This window comes from Pelodiscus sinensis, chromosome 6 (assembly GCF_052426305.1).
Source record: "Pelodiscus sinensis isolate ZL-2025 chromosome 6, ASM5242630v1, whole genome shotgun sequence".
In the NCBI taxonomy this organism is placed as follows: Eukaryota; Metazoa; Chordata; order Testudines; family Trionychidae; genus Pelodiscus; species Pelodiscus sinensis.
Genome location: NC_143057.1, coordinates 32,430,316 through 32,447,014, shown reverse-complemented (window position 1 = coordinate 32,447,014; position 16,699 = coordinate 32,430,316). Strand labels below are relative to the sequence as shown.

At 40.9% G+C, this 16,699-nt stretch overlaps 1 protein-coding gene across 4 annotated transcripts in view; it reads left to right on the top strand.

Annotated features, from left to right (window-relative positions):
* The window catches only part of KANK1 (KN motif and ankyrin repeat domains 1), a 173,591-nt gene that overhangs the window by 54,796 nt on the left and 102,096 nt on the right, over positions 1 to 16,699 (top strand). For 2 of the 4 annotated variants that reach the window (XM_006137862.3, XM_006137859.3), the window contains exon 3: positions 15,404 to 15,473. The exons of the other annotated variants lie outside the window; for them this stretch is intronic. The gene's annotated coding sequence lies outside the window, so the exon portion shown is untranslated. The remainder of the gene's footprint in view (positions 1 to 15,403; positions 15,474 to 16,699) is intronic. 4 annotated transcript variants of the gene reach the window in all.

Here is a 16,699-nt window from a genome sequence, read left to right as displayed (position 1 = left end):
TTGCCTTCAGAGCTGGGCAGCTGGAGAGCAGGGGCTGCTGGCTGTGAGCTCAACTCTGAAGGCCGAGCTGCCTCCAGCACCAGTGCACAAGTAAGGTAGCATGGTATGATATTGCCCTCCTTACTTCTGCACTACTGCTGTTGGGGCACTGGGAGACCAGTTAACAGCTATCGCTCTCCAGCGCCCAGTTCTGAAGTAAGGGTGGCAATACCACGACACCCCTAAAATAACCCTGATCACCCTGCAATTTCCTTTTGAGTCACAGCCCCCAATTTTGAGACATGCTGGTCTTCCCTATGAAATCTGTATAGTATAGGCTAGAAGAACACAAACAAAATACAGATCTCACCCAGGGGAACGGAGGGCGAGCCCAGGAGAGAGAGCAGGTTTCATAATCCGAAGTCCATGAATTTGGTAGGTTCCTAAACTTAAAATATAATGGGCCCGATTTGCTTCTCCTTTACAGATATTTAACTCTTTAACTTGAATGCAGTAACTCTGCCCTTATCCGGTGTAAGTCAAAGATGAACCAGGACTTTTTGTCTTTAAAGTCCTTAAAATAGTTTATGCTTCCTCCTACAACTTATGAAAAATTTCCTTCCCAAGTCCAAATGGCTCTGGGGTTATTAATTTGTGATTAGATCCTCAGTTACATGGCAAATAAAACTTGGCTTAGAAATCTCATAGTGGACTCTCATCTTACATTAGTGACAGGAAATGGAAGGGCTTGAAGGGGTCTTTAGTGTAGGAAGAGACCAGCTATCCTGCGTGTGTCAGCACGATATATGGACATGATGGTGCATTTAGGCCAATCTTGTCCCCAAATTTTGTTTTGGGAAAAGTATTTTACAAATTGGAGACTACTTTTAAATGTATGGATAAATAATACAGGACTTCTTAAAAACAGAAGTGAAATTGTGCTCTGAAAATGGCATCCTGAGAGTTTCACGTCTGTCTTACTGGTTTTGATATCATACTGGCTCAAATTACAAGTGATGGGTATTTTTTTATTCGGTTTTTAAATTCTAAGCCCTGTGAATTTAAGTGGGGAAGCTGAACATCAAACTGGTTGCTCTTCTGGCCTCAGTAAGATCCTGCCTTGCTCAACTCTGTGCCCTACCATTGTTTTTAGTGGGATAGAATTTAGGACTTCAATTAGAATTAGTGTAGCATCTGTGCTGTGTCTTCAGTTGTTTCTGTAATGCTCTGACTAGTTTCTAAGCACTACATGTACAGCTATGTTTTGGATTCTTGTTACAAAACAGTTTGTGAAAATTTGGCTCGAGTGGTCTTTAGTCAGGCATCAAACATCAGTGACCACTTCTGAAAATGTGGCCTTAGTGGCTGATTGTGGAAATACACCATTACCAGTGTGTAAACTGTTCTCAGGATAATGATCCTAAACCTTCATGGGAACATCAGGAAAAGGAGAAAAAAGTGAGAGGAGATAGTGTGATTAACTATACACTTGGGAGACGATGTGTGTCTAGAGTTAAGTATATGGGCAAGCTGTTTTGTAGTCTGGTTCTTCCAGGATGGTTGTATCAAATACCACGTGTCCTTTGTTAACAACTATGATACTAAGGTAGATTTTGTTTGTGAATAAATGTGTCTGTGTCTTCAACCACTTAACAAAATCATTTTTCAAAGAGTGGTGTGGAAAGGGCCTTCTTAGTGCAACCTCTTAACTTCACAAAATTGGAACTTTTTTTTTTTGACCAAGAATTAAGTAAATAAGCTCAGTCTGAGGTACCCCAAATGTTCTTAGCTGCACCAGAACTCGTTAATTAAAGATTAAATAATAAGCGCTAAAATATTTCGTTGTCATTAATATTAGATTCTGCCCCGTTTTGTCTTCTGCCAGCTAATGAATTATCCTCCTAAAAACATTCGGTAATAATCCTACATGAAAGATGCTGCCTGAGGATAGAGTTACTAAATTGTGTTCATTCTTGATTACCAGCTCCTAATTAAAAAAAACACTCTAAATATATGGTTTGTATTTCATGTTTTCATGGGACACCATGAATGATAGCTCTGCATTTACTGTACCTTACAAATTTGGGAGCTGCTCCAAAATTTCATGAGCCTTGGTATTTCTTCTAAACCAATCGATTCATTTTTTAGGAGTTGTCACATAAAACAGGACAATGCAATAATGAAGGACTTTAATGCCTCATGAATCCCTTGTTCCTGTACTCTTCCTGTCCTTTCTCCGCTTCCATCTTTTGACACCTTGCTCTTAAAGAGATAGTGTGTGAAAAGCTGCAAGAAAGACACTGCAGTCCAAGATGATGCATGCAGTCTTAAAATAACCGCTTTGTTTCAGTCAGAACTTCTCTCTCAGAAAATTCTAGCCTATGTTCAGGGAGAGGTCTAACATGTATGTGCAACATCCAAGATAATGTCAAGAAAGAGGCGCCTCCACCAGAGAGGAATCTCCTCATACTCAGTCCTGGGGGAATTCTGCAATTTTACCATGGTGTCTACTTGGTAAGCCAGGAAGCTGTAGCAAACCCAGGAAAAGCAGACCTTATCATACAAGCATCAGAAATGCATTATTAACTTAAAAAATATCACTTACATTTCACTAAATTCAGCTCTCATCAGGCCTAGCCGAATGTGTTTGTGATCCAGGAGAAATCTTCCCATTGCAGTGGCTATAGAATACTCATGTTTAATTTAACAGGGTTGCCAGGTATCAGACCTGTCACTGGGAAGGATGGATTTATTGCTTGCTTCAGGCTCTATCAAATTTGTGGGGAATACAAGACTCAGTTTCTGAAAGGCTGTTCTTCACTAATGGAGCAATGTTGCCATCCCAGCTGCATTTAAAGAAAAGACTCTATGGCGCATTACAATGGGTCCATGTTCCTTGTGGGCTCCCTTCAAAATTAAAATCAAAATACTAACTTTTTTTTAAATAAAAAGATGGGGTATTAGACCAGCACTGCTGATACATAAAGGCTGTGTCTAGACTGGCAAGTTTTTCTACAAAAGCAGCTGCTTTTGCGGAAAAACTTGCCAGCTGTCTACACTGGCCACTTGAATTTCCGCAAAAACACTGACAATCTCATGTAAGAAATCAGTGCTTCTTGCGGAAATACTATGCTGCTCCTGTTCGGGCAAAAGCTTTTGCGCAAAAGGGCCAGTGTAGACAGCTCAGATTTGTTTTGCGCAAAAGCGCGTCTAGATTGGCCACGGATGCTTTTGCGCAAAAGTGCTTTTGTGCAAAAGCATCCATACCAATCTAGATGCTCTTTTCCACAAATGCTTTTAACAAAAATGCTCTTAACACAGCTTGCCAAATATTTTGTGAACTCTGGCTTAGCTTTGAATGCCTGGCAGCAATCTAATTGTAATGACTTTCTGCTGATCAGGTCAGGGCTAGATTTGAAAAAGGAGGAGGGAATGAAAGCACATGAGTCAGTTGATTAATCACTGGTATCTTAATCCAAACTTTACAGTTTGTTTCCCCCTCAAGTAGAAGGGGAAACATTGAATCTTTGTAGTTAATATTATTATTGAGGACAGAAATCTAAAGTAGAGGCAGAGGAGTTTGTGTTTGACTAATCCAGACATGTACTTAGCTTGAAGGTTGGGGGTTTTTGAGAGTGTATGCATGTGTGTTTTTAGCCATGAACCTTAGTAACTTCTACAATTACACTATAGAGATATGTGAGTGATTTTGAGAAAGCAAAGAGTTGCTGGGCGAAAACAAGAGCATCTGTTTTAGGGTGTACTCTGTACATTTGTTGTGGATATTTTTGTTGTCTTGGGGGACAGGGAGGATTGAAGAAAATGGAAAATACTTTTTCACAAATACATGCGTATTTTCATCACCATAAAAGTTTTGGTAAGGTCTGCTAACTCAGTAAATGCATTGTCTTGTATCATGGTGTTACTGGAGAGTTGACACATCACATTTTGTCCTTGTTTCCTTTTAGAACTGTTTGCAGCAGTGACCCCAGAGCAGATTAGCAAATGAGTAGCTACGCAGTCATTCATAAAGCAGTGTCATTAAACCCCACATCGCCAACTTAAATGGGGGGGTGGAAGAGGGAGAGGATTCTGAGACCCACTTAGCATGTGCCTTTTATGAAAGGTCTGTTTCTTTAGTGGTGTATGTTTTCTTACCTGCCAAACATTATTTAATATGGGTATGCCTAAACTACATGGCTCCGTCGACAGAGCCACGTAAACTAGTTTACCCGACATAGTCAATGAAGTGGGGATTTAAATAATCCCCACTTCCTTAAAATAAAAATGGCCGCCACGCTGTGCTGAAAAATCAGCTGATCCGTCACAGTGCGGCAGTCTAGATGCTGATTGGTGGACAAGGGAAGCCTTTGTTGACCGCTCCCTTATGCCTCGTGAAACAAGGTTTACAGGAGCGGTCGACAAAGGCTAGACTACCGCATTGTGCCGGATCAGCTGATTTTTTTTCGGCATAGCATGGTGGCCATTTTTATTTTAATGAAGCGGGGATTATTTAAATCCCCGCTTCATTGACTATGTCAGGTAAACTAGTTTATGTGGCTCCGTCCATGGAGCCATGTAGTCTAGACATACCCATATGAGACATTCTTAGAGTTGCTAGATACTTTCACAAAAAATACCGAACATGGTAGGGTTATTTCTCGGGCAAAAAACAAAACAAAAAAGTCCCCACACAAAAAAAGAGAAACTGTGCCTTTACATGTCTGGTATTTTCTGTTTTGTTTGTTTGTTTGTTTTTTTACTGACAGAGACTGCAAATACCGGACGGTCCGGGCCAATACCGCACACCTGGTAATCTTAGACATTCTCGTTCACTGTGAACTCTCATACTTTCAAGACCATAAGGAAAACACTGGTCTCAAGCCTTTATTTTAAAATTTTCAGCAGTTGCTTGAGGGAGTAATGTTTGATGCTCAGCAGATGCAAAATAAATACATTTTGCTCCACGACCATTCATGAATTTGGATTAAAAAAATAAAGCTACCTATCTGGAGACTGTGCTGCCATTCCGATAACTATTGAGATAGTATGGGTGTTTTTTGCTGAACAACAGATTCTTTAATATTATTCTCTGTATGAATATTTAGCAAACTAATGTTTTTAGTTGATACCAAATGATGCTGGTGCAAGGTTTTGATAATTGGCATCAAGATTATAACAGAATCACACCTTTTAAAATAGAAGGAGTTAACAGATATGGGTAGGGTGCAGATTGGATGAGTTATCGGAAGTGACATGGAAATGCCAGCCAATAGGCATTTCTTGGGTAGCAAAAATTAAGAGGGGAGGATTTGATACCTCCTTGGACAGTTCCTGAAAGACTTGCAGAGTGAGAAATGTTTTCACATCTAAATTTAAACTCCAGTCTGCTTCTCACATTTAATAATTAGTGCTTCCTGTGTTCAAGTTTCACTCAGACTAGTTAAAATAATTGGAAAATATAGATCAGTGGGGTCAGAGGGAGTACATTGTCATTAGCTCTTTGCCAATTACTGCTTGTGGCTGTGTTAAAACAAGAGCTTGTACCTCCATATCCTCCTTTTGTTAATCCACGGTAAAGTCATTGTACTAAATTTATGAATTCACAACTTCCTTGACAACTAATTTTTTAAAAATGTAGGATTAGATCACTTGGTCCTCTAGTTACAAAAGAAGAGGTCTGTCGGAGGAAGTGGATAGGAGCTATTATTTAATTTTTAATTTTTTAAAGCTATTATTTACACGGATTTATGGTCAATAATTGGAATGGGAAAGTAGACCTACTGGCTGAATAAATAAAGAATATGTCAAGTCTTTATCTGGTTTAATGAAACTTGGTTAATGTCTGTTCTACACTATAAATTGGAACAACATTTTTATGAGGTTCTTTGACAACCACATAACTGTTGTTGAATCTGTACTCTAAATGCAGAGAGGACTCCTAAAAATAGGCTGTGTAGTGTGGTTATGTGATTTGGTCCCAATTACAAACACAGGAGCAAGGATTTTGTGTAACAAACTTGGTGTCATGAGCATGTTAAGCAGTGGTGCTATGAGATGGATAGGTTTTTAACAGTTTCAGAGGGTAACTATTTGACAAAGGGAATTACTGTCCAGAGAAGAATGGTTTAGGGGAAAAAAATCTGAAATGTGTCTGGATAATACCCTCATTTTAGTATTGTAAACATTCATTCCTGTATTCTTTATGGAAAAGATAGATGCCTTTGACAACTGTAATGGGTTCTTCCTAGTGTCTGAACGTAGATCCTTTAAAAAAGTGACTTTCAACCTTTCCAGTCCACTGTACTCTTTCCAGGAGTCTGATTTCTCTTGCATAGCCCTAGCGTCCCCTCACTTAAAAACTACTTGCTTACAAAATCAGACCTAAAAAAGCAAAAAGTGCCACAGCACACCACTACTGAGAAATTGCTTACATTCTTATTTTTACCATGGAATTACAAAATAAATCCACTGGAATATAAATATTACACTTACACTGAAATGTATAGTGTATGTAGAGCAGTATAATCAAGTCATTGTCAGTATGAATTTTAGTTTGTACTGATTTTGCTATTGCTTTTTATGTGGCCTGTTGTAAAATGTATCCCCTGAAACACCTCTTTACAACTGGTTGAGAATCAGTGCTTTAAAAGACTGATTGCTTAAAGATCCATTTTATTCATGCACATGGGATTTTGGCAGATGGCCAAGCACAGAACTCTTCAGATACAAATATAAAGTTTAAAATGCTGTCCAGATAAGGAATGTTAACAGAACTTGATTTGCTGGTACCTTGCACATGTGTTTCCATCAGCATATGCTCAGTACTTTAGAAGAGACCTGAAAAGCTTTCAGCCTTGCTCTGAATTCTTCTCTAGGAATTAGTGATTTCAAACAAAGTTAAATGAAAGCACAGAATAGAAATGTAGGAGAATGCTGTTGCTTGGGTTTTAGGTACTGTTGCAGGGAAAATACAAAACCGATTGCTTAGCTCCAGACAAGGCAGTTAAGTGAAAAATTAACTTGATTTGCAAATGCAGTAGTGGTTCATGTTTAAACATGTAAATGTGTTCCATTAAAAAATACATTGACAGACTGTTTCTGTTCTATGGGTCAGTCCTTTTCCTTGGAACCGTGTGGGAAAGAAGTTGTCTTCCAATTTGTTTCTGCAGCTTTCAAAGTATAGCTTCCAAGGCCAGAAGGGATTGTGATAATCTAATCTGACCCATATAACCCTAGTGACACCGTCATAGGACCTAACCACAACAGCCATACTATCATTGACTTGATCACTTGCACACATGCTAATGTGATATGCCATCCTGTACCAGCAGTGCTCTCTGTCATGTACATTGGACAAATAGGATTGTTTCTACACACAGAATAAATGGACACAAACCGGACATCAAGAATGGTAACATACAAATACCAGTGAGAGCACATTTTAACCTCCCCTGACAGTTACAGACTTGGAAGTTGCCATTCTTAAGCAAAGGCTCTTCAAAAACAGACTGCAATGTGAGACTTTTGAGATGGAATTCATGTGCAAATTTGACATCATCAGAATGTGTCTAACTAGAGACTGGGAATTACAGGAACTAATTTTCCCCTTTAGGTATTCCCACTTCCTATTACTGTTGGAAGTGGGCCTCATTCACCATGATTGAATTAGCCCTGATGTAACATCCCCATATGTGTATCCCTGCCATCTGTTTCTTTCACGTCAAACATCTACAGAGGTGAGCTGCAACTCAGAAAGCTCATGCCATAATAAAACTGTTAAGTCTTTAAGATGCCACCAGACTCCTTATTTTTGCTGTAACACACCAACATGGCTACCTCTCTGAAACTTGTTTGATGATAGGACGTATTTGTTGAAGGTGTGCATGTATACATTTGAAAACAGATCATTCCGTTGTACATTATTGGTTTCCATTGGATAAACTGTGCACCTATCATATCTGCATACAGTGTTTCCTGTCTTGCCTTACCCTTAGAATTCAAGAAAGAGCAGTCCTGTTGATGGGGACAGCAGGTGGATAACTGTCCCAGAGCCCAGCAATTCAAAGGGGCCTGGCGCTCCTGGCTGCTGACACTGTGGCAGCAAAGACAACCAAGGCCCCAAATCGTTTAAATCACTGTCAGAGGCCTGTGTTGTGCACTGCTGAGCCCTGGGCAGCATGCTCTGGAGGGCGCTGGGAGGGGTGAAGGAGGTGTCGTCCAGGCAGTGCTGAGTAGGGGTGCAGTGCTGAGAACTGGCTGTCTCACCACCTAACTTCTTTCTGCCTGCAGCCGAGCCCCTTCTGTAGACCAGTTCTTAACTCTTCAAACAATCATTCCCATATTCCTTTGTGTGTTCTTTGGTAGAGTAATTTTCTGCATCTCGCCTCCAAAATTAAACTGGTGCAGAACAGCTACTAGAAAAGCATCTCTCAGTTTCACTAGCTTTTTTTTAATTATTATTATTATTTCTGAAGCATCAAGAATTTTGTCTAAAGATGTCTCAAATAAGCACAATAAGTACTGGCAGTAATTTTCAATATTTCCTTATTGTAATGTCCACTTCTACTTCCTTACCCCACCAGCAGGATTGCCTTTGACTAGTTTATGCAGCATGCAATAAGACTATATATATTTTTCATAATTGGTGTCGGTATGTACATTTTTCTTTCTTTTGTTTATTGTGACAGTTAAGTACACAACTCTCTCTTCTGTTGTCTCACTTGCACATATAATTGGGTCATTTATGTATACTGCTCCACCCCCTAAGATTCATTAATAGGTTTTCCTCTTGAGGTTCTCCCATGTGCCTTTTTCTCATCCTAGTGAATCCAGCAACCAGCTGGGTGGAGCGTCACCTGGTCATAAAGCCTGAGCAATCGTCTCACACTGTTCTGAACAAGTCTGAAGGAAGAATTTTTGTTGCCTGTCAAATTACGTTATTTTTTTCTTCAGTGGTGTCTCTGGAGTTTGAATCAATCTTTTAAACAAGGCTAGCAGAGTTTTGACCTACATGGAAGAAAGCTACTCTTAGTTTAAAGATATAACAATTCCTGTTCTGGAAAGCAAAAATATGCAATGGTATAATCTGACAGAAGTCATTCTGTTTTGACAGTAACTCTGTATTAGATGCAGATGAATGAATTTACTTGTTTGAATTACAGGCAGTCCCCGGGTTACGTACAAGATAGGGACTGTAGGTTTGTTCTTAAGTTGAATTTGTATGTAAGTCGGAACTGGTACATATTTTGGGGGAGGGGGGGCGGGGAGCTGGAGTTAGGTGGAAAAGACCCTGATTCTCATACAACTTCCTTATTCTAAGAAAAACACATACTGTTTTGATATGAAGGTTTTTTTGGTTGATATTTTAATTAAAAATTGATCATAAGTTTCAGTGTTTCATTCTATATCCAAATCTTCCTTTTGGGGTACCTGAAAGATCCCAGTTATTCATTTAATAGTCGGAATCTTTGTTTTTTATAACTAAAAAAAGTTTATTCAATGCATATTACTTTTCCTAATAGAATTTGCTACAGATGGTTCAGTGAAATGGGTATTAAGTGTAATCAATAGTCATTGGAGAGCACAGTGAAATATTGATACAATCAAAACTGTTGTTTTCTGCTGAGCAGAAAATGGAAATCCCTTCCTGTGAAGTGTGTGTGTGAATTTATCCACAGGATTAATTTTAAAGAAAAATTCTGTGTTGGGAACAGGAGTTTAGCCACAGGTGGGTCCTCATTGTCTACTCACCCACTTTGCAACCAGACCCATCCCCTCGGGGTTACCCTGCTCCGCTCCAGCCAGGGTGTGGGGTTGGGGCTTATCCCCTCTTCCCTTCTGTCCTGCTCCTCCCCATTCTTGCCCACCCACACCACTGGGTAATTTTTCAGCTTCACCTCTGCCAGGCTGGAAGGGACTTGTTCATTTCACATGACGCTAACAAGATACTTGCAGCTCTAGTGCTGAAGAGGGAAAGAGCTGTTGCTCCCGAGGTGGGGACTGTAACACAATGGATCTCACTGCCTGCTGTTACTGCTGTTCCCTAGGAAATTAATTTTTCCGCTTTGGGGTGACCCCTTTTGGCTGGTGTCTTGTTCCCCACAGCAGACCCGCATCCTCCACGGCGAGAAAAGCTGCTCCGCGTCTTCCCTGGTCTGCTGGGGGGGAGGCGCTTCCCCCCCCAGCAGACCAGGGAGACGGGGAGCTAGTGGGGGGGGGGGGCGCTAGCTCCCTGTCTCCCTGGTCTGCTGGGGGGAAGCGCCCCCGCGCCGCCAGAGGCGGCGACAGTGGGGGAGGCACCCCGCACTAGGTGCGCCCCCCCCGTGTGTAACTAGGGATCCTACGTAAATCGGATTGATGTAACCCGGGGACTGCCTGTATTGTAATAGCTTTAATCTGAAGTGTATAGGAATTTGGTAATTTCTTTAAGAAGTTTGGAAGCTCTTCTGTTGCAGAAGCTGAGAGAAGCTATTAGAGTGTAGGCCTTGTTTCTACTATATATTTGAGAGAGTTTGTCTTAAAGTAATGTAAGGGTTTGGTTGTACAGAGACAATGGGATGTGCCTGAAATTTGATTATTACTTACAAAATGGAAGGGGGAGGTCTGGCAGAAGGGACAGTTTTACTGCAGAATGACCTTGGTGGGTGGCGGGGGACAGGCAGCAAGGGTCCAGAGATGGGGACTGGGACAGCTATGAACTCCACTGGGCCAGCAGGCAGCAGGAGTGGAGAAAGGAACAGCTATCATATATTTCAGAGTTTGTCTGTTTGTTTGTGTGTCTGTCTGTCCTCCTGATGGGGGACATGCCCCCCTTCCCCAGCTGTGCCTGCTGCAGCTGCAGCAGCCATAGACAGGCACTTCTCACCCGGCCCCAAACTGCTGCTGTGAGAGGAGGCTGGAGTTCTTTCCCGAGCAGCCTGCATACGGATCCTCTCATTCCCAGCCCCACTATGTAACAGTGATGTAACACAAAAAATAATTAAGGATCCAAACATCACCTGGTAAATCTTCTAGTAAAACTATATAGAAAAGAGACAGAATCACCAGGCAGGTGAAAGGAGCTGGCTGCGGGTGCACCCCTCTCTCCTTCCTCATCCACTCCGTCCAGGACTGCCCTTTACGTCCCATCCCTCAGGTGCCCTTTATGGAGGGAGAGAAGGGGACTGATTCCCTCCCCCCTCCCCATTTCTTAGGGGAACACTGATGACTGTTCCCCTTTGATAGGAAGAGATGGGAAAGTGCACAGTTTGCTGCATTCCTCACTCTGTGCCCACTAGAGTTGCAGCAGCCATGGAGAGGTGCTTCTCTTCTGGCCCCAAGCTGCTGTGGTGAGAGAAGGCTGATGTAGTTCTCTCTCCCCAGGGTAGCCTGCATAATAGATCCCGCAGCCTCACCCCAGAGCAATGATTCAAATAACTCAGTTTTTGTATTTTTTCTTTAAGGAGCCAAGCGACATGGAGTAAAACTTTTAGTGTTGTATATTGTTAATAACCACCGTTTGCTGAAACCCAACTGTCCTTATGGCTTCCTCATGTTCTTTGTTTTGTGTTCATAGCAAGGATATGACCAATTACGAATTAGAATCATGCACTGAACTCATGACTCTCTTTGCACTCTTGACATTCCTGTGCATTTAGGGCAGAATCACACTCTATAGGTATGTCTAGACCCTCTGCCAGCAGAGTGGTGCAGATTAGGCTGGGCGAAAATGCTAATGAAGCGGGGATTTAAATATCCCATGCTTCATTAGCATAAAAATGGCCGCCACTTTTTTTGGCATGGAGCTTTGTCAGAGAAAAGCGGCAGTCTAGAGGCTGATCTATCGCTAAAGAAAGCCTTTTCCGATAAATCCCTTATGCCTTGTAAAAGAAGATTGAGAGGGGACATGATAGCAGTTTTCAAATACAGGCAGTCCCCGGGTTACATGGATCTGACTTACATCGGATCCCTACTTACAAACAGGGTGAGGCAACCCTGCACTAGCTGCTTCCCCCCAGCAGACCAGGGAGATGCGGAGCGGCTTTTCTCAGCAGACACCTCAGTTTGAGAATAAAGGACTGAGGGAAGTGAGGTGTGGGAGAATAAAACTGACCTCTGGAGAAATGTTTAGCTAGAGTTTCCCCTACAATATGTACCAGTTCCGACTTACATACAAATTCAACTTAAGAACAAACCCACAGTCCCTATCTTGTATGTAACCCGGGGACTGCCTGTACCTAAAAGGTTGTTACAAGAAGGAGGGAGAAAAATTGTTCTCCTTAACCTCTTATGATTGAACAAGAAGCAATGGACTTAAACTACAGCAAGTGAGGTTCAGGTTGGACTCTAACCACTGTGACTGTTAGGAAGTTTTTCCTAAACACTGGAATAAATTGTCTACGGAGGTTATGGAATCTCCAGCACTGGAAATATTTAAAAGCAAGTTAGACATCTCTCAGGGATGATCTATCTGGTGCTTCGTCCTGCCGTGAAGACAGAGGCCTGGACTTGATGACCTCTCAATGTTGTACCAAATAAAAGCAAGCAGGATCTTATGAGGGGGATAAGGCAAAAAGCCACATTTATTGTAAAGATAATAATAAAAAATAAAGAAAAGATAGAAGCAAACAACGTTGTTTAACTACTTATTCCTAACACTACTTAACCCTTATACACTTGTATGTATATTATATATATATATATAACCATTCATTCATACATCCATTCATTCAAGTTCTGTGTATAGTTACCAGCCTGGAAGTTGCTTGTGACAGGATACTGGCCAGGTACTCTGTACACAAGTGATGGTAGTGGGGAGCGAAGTCCTGATCAGATGCGCATCTGAAGCTCCTGGTAGGCTGGCAGCAGAACCTTGGACTCTGGTTCCATAGTTTTTTAGTCCAGTTCTTATAGGAATTTCTTCCTATGCCAGTCTATGAAATTGCTGCATCATGCTGAGGTCTCCAGGGTGGCTGCCAGGTGCTCATCAGTGATCTCATCGGGTGGACCTCCAGTTTCTCCACTTGACACCTTTTGGTTGCACTGGCACCTGACGCCTTCTTCAGCCCTTTGTTGCTGTATTCTCAGGCTGGCACCTCTCAGAGCCATTCACTCATCATCCAAGCACTCTCTCTCTCTTACATACATTCCTTAATGTTTCCCATACAATGTTTTTGTATAATAATAACTTTACATATATCAGAGTTGTAGTTACAAAAAGTTTCTGGTAATAATAACTTTACATATATCAGAGTTTCTGGGTGGTATTGCTTAAAACATTCTCTGAGTGCTGAATAAAGTTACAATGTTTTAAAGAGAACAGGCCTCAATTAAGTAACAATGGCCTTAGTCAATTACAGGGCTTGGCTCCCATAGCAGAGTTAGTGGCTTGACAATGCATTGTTACAATGTATCTCTGCAATGTCAATTTCAAGCAGCCCCTTGCACAAGCTTGAGCATGCCCTGGAGCACAGGGGGGGGGGGGCTGTTTCTGGTTACATAGGATTATATTTTTAACAGTTCTAAGTTACATTACCTAATACATTATATTCTAAAGGGACAATAATAATAATAAATCTAAACATTTAACAATCTTAACAAATAATAATAATAATAAGAAGAAGAATTAATAATAAATCTAAACACTTTAAGTTGTGGGGAACAAATTATGGGGAGTCACTTCCATTTGGAGGAATCATTTTTAATACATTAATATGTTATCCCTACATCAAGGTCCCTTCCACTTCTAGCATTCTATGATCATATGTTTCCTAATTGTAAAGGAGACCTTCCTGCTGAACACTGTTTCTCTGGCATGCTGTGCATATACATAAATGTTAATTAAGGTGAGCATCACATTAGCTAGAAAATGCATCCTTTTCAAATGGATGGGAGCAAGTCTGGAGTGCAGAAAGCGTGTTTACTTGAGAGTTTTGTTATTCCTCGATTTGTTCAGGCTCTTGTAGATGTATGGTTTGATATTTGGGCACTTTCCCAAAAAATTCCTTACTCAGTTGTATAAGCACATTATCCCCAAACAAGTTCTGTCCTGGGGCACTCCCACAGAATATGAAGAGAAGCTTACTGAGTCCTCCCACACTTTGATATTTAATTGGCTACTTCGGGTATGTTTTGGCATGTGTATAGGGAGGTGGAATCTGTAGCTTGTACCATCATTTGAGATATAATGCCAAATAATTAGCCAACACTAAACAAGGATTAACTCTGACAAGGTTTCCCAAGCAGACTGGCCTTTAGAATAAAGGTTTGGCATCTCTCTTTCTTCCTCGCTAGTTTGAGGAATTTACCACATATTTGAACATATGCAGATAAAGTAACATACTTAGGGAACACAGGCAGCTTAAAAACACTTTTCACTAATATTGTGATGCACAGTGTAACCTTTTTATAGACTTTTTTTGAGGTGACCTATGATGGTTATTTAAAAAATAAATTAGGTTTTTTGTGCCATTTTTTTACAGCTTTTTCTATAAAAGCTAAAATGTGGTGGCTTTTATGTTCAGTATTTTCTTTAAGTTTGTATTGATGTTTGCATGCTTTTGAAAGTTTAAACACCAGGAATAATTTTAATCTTTCCTGGGTTTGGTACAGGATCTTTTTTGTGGAGTTGGGCAAAGAAGTTTTGGAAGTTATGAAAGTTTTCACCAGTAGGTTTTGTTTGAAATTTTTTTTGGGGGGGGTGGGGGTGAATGTTTGTGAGCTTGTACACTTTAAATGTCCCTAGCTTTTTCTGTTCATCTTTAACAATGGCATCTCTATTTCAAAATGTTCAGTAGTCATTGGGGTAAGTTTGTGTGCATGTGGGGTTGGAGGAATAAGATGGGGGAACCTCCCAGAGTTCTAATCGGCCTAACTAAAATTCCCTCTTTGTGTTGCTCAGCTTTCAGTCTTTTAACTCTTGGGCTACGTCTAGACTGGCGTGATTTTCTGGAAATGCTTTTAACGGAAAAGTTTTCCGTTAAAAGCATTTTCGGAACAGAGCGTCTAGATTGGCACGGACGCTTTTCCGCAAAAGCACTTTTTGCGGAAAAGCGTCCGTGGCCAATCTAGATGCGCTTTTGCGCAAAAAAGCCCCAATCGCCATTTTTGCCCAAACAGGAGCAGCATAGTATTTCCGCAAAAAGCACTGATTTCTTACAGTAGGAAGTCAGTGCTTTTGCGGAAATTCAAGTGGCCAGTGAAGACAGCTGGCAAGTTTTTCCGGAAAAGCGGCTGATTTTCCGGAAAAACTGGCCAGTCTAGACACAGCCTTGGAGTATTCTGTCACTAATTCTCCTATCATCGCAGTGGCCTTCAGAGAAGAAGAGACCTTCATTTCTAATCTGGGGGAGGAATGGAGGAGAGGAAACATCTAGTCATCTTTTTATACAAATGTAAAAGATCTAACAAGGCACAAGCTCCATCTCTCTCTCTTCCTTTACAGGTCACCTTTTAAGAATACCTTTTTGGCCAGACAGAATTTCAGATAAAGCTCCCCTTTGTATCAATCAACAGTAAGTACTGCCCATCTGTTTCTGTGAGTTCTCAACAAGTGGGTAGCAGCACAGACTGGCTCCAGTTAGCCTGAACTCAAGTACAACAGGATGGGTTTGTAGATAAAATTAAAGCACTTGTGACTTTGTCAGAGATTATCATCTGAGCTCCCAGAACACTGTGAGGAGTGACTCCTTTCTGGAGGCTAGCACTGGACACTCAAGAACCTTGATGTCATTGGGATTGTGCCCTCTATCCTCATTTTCCAATACCATGTGCTGGGCAGGGAGATGTCAGTAGCTATACAGTCAAAGCAGTTCTGTTGCTGAGGAAAAAGCAGTAGTAAATTCAAACGATGGCTGGCTTTTGAGCATGCGAAGCTGCCAGCTCTCTTTGTCACGAGGAGAGGTGTCCACATTCTGGGCTAATTTTCCATTTTCTTTTATAACCTGCTGTCCACCTTCAAAGTGAATGCTCTGCTTTCATGAGGGGAGAGAACTTTTTTGTTTTTTTTTCCCTTCCACTTGAAAGCAAGCACTAAACAGGGATTTGCCCATGGATCAAACTGGAATACATCTCTTCTCTCTGTTTTAAAGTACAACCAAATTTAGGTGATGCAGAAAATAGATGTATGGCAAATCACACGTTGAGAAAGTGTAACGAAAATGTGTTCATGCTGTTGCATCTTTCAAAACTCCAAGGATTAGAAAGTTCATTAAAGCTTGAATTTTTCAGATTTTGGAGTTTAAAGAACTTGAGGGCCTTTTTGCTAATTTGCAGCTCCCCAAGCGGCCCATTCTGGTCTCTTGGAGGGAAAGCATAAAACTTTTTTTTTAAATAGATTAAAATGGCCTCTTTCTAGTTAAATAACAAAACACCTCCATCCTGAACCTAAATTACCAGAGAACATTTCTAGTTTCCTGCTTTTTCCATCTCCAGTCCTGCATATGTAGTAAACTCCTGCAGAAACTTAATGTGTTTCCAGGGAGCATTGTTTTTTAAATCAGGCAACTCACAGCCTGCTGATCTTCAACAACACAAAAAAGAGCCATGTGAGCACAAAACTTGAGGTGCTTCCTTTATAGCAAAAAATCCAGGGGCACAAGAGTTCCTTTTACACATTTTTTCATGACCCATTTGAAAAGCAGAATAAAAAATTACTAAATGCTTGATATATTACTAGTTTAATAATACATATGCTGATATCTCAGTGCAGAATTCTAAACCCGTGTGAAAGTTTTACATA